The sequence below is a fragment of the Anopheles ziemanni genome, assembly GCF_943734765.1.
Source record: "Anopheles ziemanni chromosome X unlocalized genomic scaffold, idAnoZiCoDA_A2_x.2 X_unloc_9, whole genome shotgun sequence".
NCBI classification, from domain to species: Eukaryota; Metazoa; Arthropoda; class Insecta; order Diptera; family Culicidae; genus Anopheles; species Anopheles ziemanni.
The window spans coordinates 157,817-165,000 of record NW_026689861.1 but is presented as its reverse complement, the minus strand read 5'-3'; the positions used below and the strand labels follow the sequence as shown (position 1 = coordinate 165,000).

General features: G+C 55.6%; 1 pseudogene; it reads left to right on the top strand.

The window, feature by feature from the left end:
• LOC131292717 (large subunit ribosomal RNA) overlaps positions 1 to 6,038 on the top strand; it is an 11,105-nt pseudogene extending 5,067 nt beyond the window's left edge.
• The last annotated feature ends 1,146 nt before the right edge of the window (positions 6,039 to 7,184 follow it).

Below are 7,184 nucleotides of genomic sequence, written 5' to 3'. Positions count from 1 at the left end.
CATCAGCAGTGCAAGTGCTGCCGCTACTCGAGAAGCCTTTTGAGTGACCTGCTTGACGTGCTCTGACCACTTTAGATTGTGTTTGATGCGCACTCCTAGATATTTGATGTCGGTTGCCGAACGAAGAGGAACGCCGTTGATGTTAACCGGGATGTTCTTGTAATCCTTCTTCTTTTTCGACACCATCACAATATCTGTCTTAGCTGCGGCGAGCTCCAGCTGGTGTTCGCGCATCCAAGCCACAACCCTATTCACAGACTCCTCCGCCAAACTCGCGGCCAGTGCCGGCGTGGGTCCTGGTGCCAGGAGCACGAGGTCGTCAGCGAAGGCGACGAGCTCTACACCGGCGGGCATGTCGATGGACAGGACGGCGTCATACATGGTGTTCCACAGCGTCGGACCAAGTATGGAACCCTGTGGGACTCCCGCCGACAATTCCCGGGTGACCGGACCGTCCGACGTCTCATAAACCAGCAGCCGTCCCCGAAACCAGCTTTCCAGTATCCGCTGCAGGCATGCCGGAACGTGCTTTTCTTGCAGTGCTTTGGCGATGGACCGCCAGCTCGCCGTGTTGAAAGCATTGCGTACATCCAATGACACCACCATCAGACACTTGTTAGCCCTCCGATCCGTCATTCGGTGGGCCATCGCACGCTGGCCGGCCTCCTTAACACGTTCAATCGCCTGAATTGTAGACCTGCCCTTTCTGAATCCATACTGAGACGGCGACAGGCGAGGGTGATCTGGGTCTTCCAGGTGTTCATTCAGGCGATCCAAGATCAGCCGCTCCAAGATCTTGCCTGATCCGTCGAGCATCCCAAGAGGCCGAAAGGATGACGGATCGCCCTGAGGTCTTCCGTGCTTGGGTAGCAAAGCAAGTCGTTGTCGCTTCCAGTCAGCGGGAAAGGTGCATTGATCGAAGCACTCCTGGAACACGCGGCGGAACGTCTCCGTGTGCTCGCGAACAGCGACCCTCAGTGCCGCATTGATGATGCCATCGGGTCCCGGGGCCTTAGTGGGCACCATCCGCGCCGCGATCGCCAAGAGCTCCTCATCCGATACCTCCCTCACTGGCTCCTGCGTTGTCTGCCCCCAATCGACCCGATCCGGTGCAGGCCACTCAAAAGTGCCATGATCCGGGAAGAGTTCCGACACGACGTGCTGTAGAATCGCAGGATCTCGCTCCGGGGGGACGCGGCTACCCTTAAGGCGTGACGTTACTACCTTGTAGGCAGTGCCGAAGACGTTGTCCTCAGCTTCCGCAATCATCTCATCAAAGCTACGGTCCTTGCTTGCCTTGATGGCACGGGCTAGTTCCTTCTTACAGCTCCTGTGCCGTTCTCTGGCCAACTCTCGCTGTGCACCGGTGCCGGCGGTCAGAATCGCATCCTCGGATGACTTGCACTGCTCCCTGAGAAGGCCGATTTCCTGCGTCCACCAGTACATTTCCGGTCTCACCAAAAACTGCGCTGGCGGTGCCCTCTGCATCACCTCATCGCAGGCTCTAGTAAGTCCAGCAGTGAGAGTCGCCGGTGATACAGCCGCTTCGGCAAACCCGGAAGCCTGGAGCGCGATCTGGAAGGCTTCGGGATGGAATTGACGCAACTTCCATCTCGGTCCAATCTGCTCGCGTTGTCGCTGCCGGTCGCGATGCTGGTGCTGTTGTTGCGGTTGCCTCTGCTGGTGTGGTGAAGCGCTGCTGACTGATGTCGCGGATACGCTGAATCTCACGTATCGGTGGTCACTGTTGGTGAAAGTGTCGAGCACCCGCCAGTCGTTACCGGGTTCAATGGCCGGACTGGCGAAGGACACGTCGACCACACTTTCAGTAGCACTGCCGTTGCCGACGAACGTGGGTACACTGCCGCGGTTCAAGATCGCCAGGTCAAGCTGGTCGACGACCTCGGCGAGATCTTCACCACGCGGCTTCGTCCTCGCGCTGCCCCATCGCACGTGCCAGGCATTGAAGTCGCCCGCCAAGACTACGAGGGGGTGTGCTCTGGCCTCGATATCGATCTCGTCGAGCAGCCGCTGGTAGTCCTCGTCCGTCCATCCCGGTGTTGGTGGGGCGTAGCAAGAGATGAAGGTCACCCCCGCCACCTGGACCGACACCAGTCCTACCCTACTTGCCCAGACTCGCTGTATGGGCAAGGCTCCGGTCGTAATAACAGCTGCCTTCGCTGTCGAGTCCACCGCCCAGTTCCCGTTATTGGGTGGAACACGGTAGATCTCCGACGCCAGCACAATGTCGATCCTTTGCTCCCGTGCGGTCTGGAGCATGAGGTCTTGTGCTACCCTGCTGCGCGCCAAGTTGATCTGGAGGATCTTCAACCCAGCGTCACGCCCTCTAACAGTGGTGTTCGAAGCTAGCGGGAACATGACGGCTGGCCACTTCCGCTGCAAACCGGTGAACCTGTCTGATGTTGTCCGGAACACGTAAGGCACTTGGGGCCCGAGCTGCACTCCTTGGCCTTGTGCTGCTTCGATCCGCACCGGAAGCAGCACTTGGAGTAGTCAGGGCCGGTGCACTCGCGAGAGCGGTGCCCCTTGCCAAAGCAGCGGTAGCAGAGCTGCTCTCCTGCTGGGACCGATGCGAGCGCCTGCATTACGACACGTGTATTGCCGATGGTGATCTTGTTACCATTCAGCATTTGGCACTGCGAGCGCGGCAGCTTAAGATGCGCCTTCTGCATCCCGTCGTAGCGCCGCCAGAGGCGCACCGCATCAGCTGGCACCGTCAGGGCCATCTGGCGTTTGATCGCTGCTGAAATATCTTCCGGGGTGGCCAGCATATCAATCCCTGTTAGTGCTACTGTTTGTTTGTTCACCAGGAGGCGCGCCACTCCTACCTCCTTGATGGCCGCTTGAACCTCCTGCAGCACGTTTTCGCAGTCCGTGTTGGGCTTTAGGTACAGGGACATGGACCTTTCTCCGGTCCGCGAAACCCGGGCGACGTGCTGATCGATTGCCGTCTTTTCCCTTACCGCCTTGTACGCTTCAAGATAACTGCGGCCTTCGTTGCTTTCAAGAACAACAACTCCTGGCCTCTCTTCCCGGCGAGTTGTTGTACTTTGCGTCGTTTCCGCCTTCGGTCGACCACCGACTATCTTGGCGAACGACGTTGTCGTTGATCCGTTTCGCTTCTCGGACTGCACTGCACCAGGCTTGATCTTCTTAGTGGCCTTGTTGTTAGGAGCAGAAGACCTTTCGGTGACGGTGGCGGCCCTGCCCACAGGAACGTCAGGCATCGCTGGTGTCGACTGCGCAGTATTGGTCAGCGCTTCAGCAGCTGCTACCTGGTCCTGCTTCTTTCCCCCGCGTACTCTCTTCCGCTTGCGCGGAGCTTCCTGATCCACTGGAGGTGTCTGACCAGCTGGCGCTGAACGTTGTTCGAGGTCTCGCTCGCCTCCGCCGACTCTGCCTCCAAGCTGTTGTGGAGTTTCCATCGAAGCCATCGAGCTCATGGAGCTGATCCCGCTGCGAAGTAGCATCATCTCTCGCTCGCAGGCAGCTGCACGCTCACGAAGGCTAATGTTGTCTCGCTTCAGCTCCTGATTTTCACGAGACAACAACTTCAGCTTTGTCTTCAGCTCCACGTCGCCATCCTTTGCCGTCGCCCGGCCCGTCTCCATCTCGCTAACCTTAGCGAGGAGAGTCTCGACGGTTGCCCGGAGCTCCCTCAACTCGCTGCTGAGGCTTGCGATTGTCAGCTCCTGCTGCGGGGCTTCGGCCACCTGCTGGACGACGGTTGAGTTGAGCTCGTCCTCGTCGCTCTCCTCTGAAATCTCCATATCACTGGCTAGCAGGGCCATCCGCTGCACCACCACCACCGGCCGAGTGGGCGTCGCAGTCGATGGCGCGACACTGCCTCCCTTTCGCTGCCGAGTCAACGGCAGCGCAACCGATGATGTTGAAGATGTCCCTGTTACTTCGTCCCTGTCGTCCTTCGTCGATGGTGCGGTAGCGTCACAGGTGGACCGGAGCCTGACGGACCGACGCGTCGAAGGCTCCCCCGATGCCTGCTCCATTCCCCTACTGCAACCCTGAAAATCCCTGTGGGCAATGGGTTAGGTTGCGGAGAGCCACGGTGGAGTGTCTGGGAAGCGAAGGTGGGAAGGGGAAGGGGAGAGGAGGAAGGCCAAATACCGGTGCGAAATAGAATCTCCAACAAATAAAAGGCCAAACCAATCTTTTTCCCCTTTCCAAATCTGAGCCTCTATCTCAGTTCTCCTCTGCGATCAGGTGCCGCCTGGTTGTCAAATCCGCAAACCGCCAGCCGATACACTCGCCATAAAACTCAGAGTGCCGCCTGGATGCGAAACCGGCGATCTCCACCAGCCGAGACACTTGATGAACTAAAGGCGCCGCCTGGTTGTGACGTTGAAAAGCTCAGCACCGGTGCCGCCGCCTGGTAACAGTGTTCGGAATCTCCGTGAGCCGAGACACCCGCCACGACCCGATGCGCCGCCTGGTGGCAATGCTGGCAATCCGCTGGTACTGGTGGCGCCGCCTGGCGGCCAAGTTCGGAACCAAGTTTAGCCGAGACACACTGAAATATTTCGCCGGGATGATCGAACCTCGAAATTTTTCAGCCGAGACGCATGAAACATTTCACTCTTAGCCGAGACACCTTGAAAAGTTTCACTGAAACATTTCAACCGGATGGTTGGTCCATGAAATATTTCAGCCGGGACACTTGAAACATTTCACCCCCAGCCGGGACACCTATCCGGGACACACTGCCGCCAACGGTCAATTAAAATTACCGGCCAATTTGGATAACCGGTAAATCTGAATTACCGACCGATTTGAATTAACGGCCACTTCAAACTAACGGCCACCGACTCCACCAACGGTCAATTTGAACGACACGAAAATCCGGCACCAACGGTCCTTTTTTGAAAAACTGGATCAGATGACACGGAGCCCGATTCGGCTTAGGTGAAATCGCTCGGATCTTCGAGTCCGAATCCGGCTGGAAAATGGACGATCGAATCTTCACCTGCCAAAATTTTTGCACCGCGTGCTTTCACTTTATTTACACTTATTTTGCGCTGAATTCGTCTTTTTTCATACGGTTTTCTCTGACTTTCGTTTTAAAACACCGTCTGTCATCTAAAAAACCACATCCGGCCAGGATCCGGACACTTTTTTAACCGAAAAACACGTAGTCCCAAATGGGGCTACGCCCCGGGCCGCTCTCCATACAAAATGTAAACAAACACTTTTCTTTCTTATTTTTCGTTGAAATCGATGATTTTAATGCGGTTTTCACTACTAATCTGTAGATTGGCACTAGTTTTAACGATTTAAACAAACTTTCGTGGGTTCTTTAAACTTTTTACGCGAAATTTGTGTAAAAAACACGGAGCAACGCTCAGCACGTGTTGACGCTACAGCGTTTGACAGCTCACCACAGGGATAACTGGCTTGTGGCCGCCAAGCGTTCATAGCGACGTGGCTTTTTGATCCTTCGATGTCGGCTCTTCCTATCATTGCGAAGCAAAATTCACAAAGCGTAGGATTGTTCACCCTTTCAAGGGAACGTGAGCTGGGTTTAGACCGTCGTGAGACAGGTTAGTTTTACCCTACTGGTGTGCAAGTACTATCTCAATGGAATTCCTGTGCAGTACGAGAGGAACCACAGGTACGGACCAATGGCTCAATACTAGTCCGAGCGGACTTTGGTATGACGCTACGTCCGTCGGATTATGCCTGAACGCCTCTAAGGTCGTAACCGAACCAGGCTGGTAGTATATGTATAGGAGTCGTTAGCTAGATGGCTAATAACATCACGAGACCGGATTGAGTCTTCTATAGACTCTTTCCATTTATTGGAAACCCTCAAACTGAGCCTATCGCGAGTGCGCTCGCCGAAGTACCTGAAGTGGGAAAAGGCGTTGTGCTTGCCGATCTTCCAAGAATAGTTTCGACTCCTAAGACCACCCGAAAACGACGGGTTTGCAGGCTGGGCGCTACGCATTGAAGAGAGATGTACATTTCGATCCTTTCAGGCGACCCATGCTTGGTGGTTGTGTGCGGTGTGCTCCCCCCGGGGGGCACATGCGGCATACCGTGTGTGGACTAGTTGGACCCACCCTTGCGGTGGACCGACCGGTCAGTGGTGTTTGCGGGTTAACACATGCGAGCGTTGCGGCCCAGAGGCCTTACCGCCTTTCACTGCGGGTTCGTCAAGAACTTGGAGATGGTCGCAACGCATCGGGTCCTCCCGGGGTACTTGGTGTTTGGATGCTGGCTTGGTGATTAAACACTTGATATTCCATCTTCGGATGAATTTCGGGTGTCACCTGTTGCCTAAGACCACTTGCATGTTTAGCTCGCCGTGGGGTAGCAAGCGTTGTGATCTAATGGCCTTACCGGGCAAACACTTTCGGTTCGTCAAGGACTTGGAGTGCCGGGACGGGTTGGCGGATCCATCACTCTGAGTATGCCGGGTTGATACTTGGGGTTGGTTTGGTTTTGGTGACCCAATACTAGATGTACCATCTCGGTGGTATGTCAGTATCACCTATACTCCAGACCACTTGCATGGTTAGCAAGCGTTGTGATCTAATGGCCCAACCGGGCAAACACTTTGGGTTCGCAAGGACTTAGAGTGCCGGGACGGGTTGGCGGATCCAACACTCTGGGTACCTCCGGGTACTTGGGGTTGGTTGAGGACTTGGTGAACAAACACTTGATATACACTCTCCGGATGTACTTCGGGTGTCACCTGTTGTCCGAGGCCACTTGCATGGTTAGCAAGCGTTGTGATTCAATGGCCCTACCGGGCAAACACTTTGGGTTCGCAAGGACTTGGAGTGCCGGGACGGGTTGGCGGATCCAACACTCTGGGTACCTCCGGGTACTTGGGGTTGGTTGAGGACTTGGTGAACAAACACTTGTTGTACACTCTCCGGATGTACTTCGGGTGTCACCTGTTGTCCGAGGCCACTTGCATGGTAGCAAGCGTTGTGATACAATGGCCCAACCGGGCAAACACTTTGGGTTCGCAAGGACTTAGAGTGCCGGGACGGGTTGGCGGATCCAACACTCTGGGTACCTCCGGGTACTTGGGGTTGGTTGAGGACTTGGTGAACAAACACTTGATATACACTCTCCGGATGTACTTCGGGTGTCACCTGTTGTCCGAGGCCACTTGCATGGTTAGCAAGCGTTGTGAT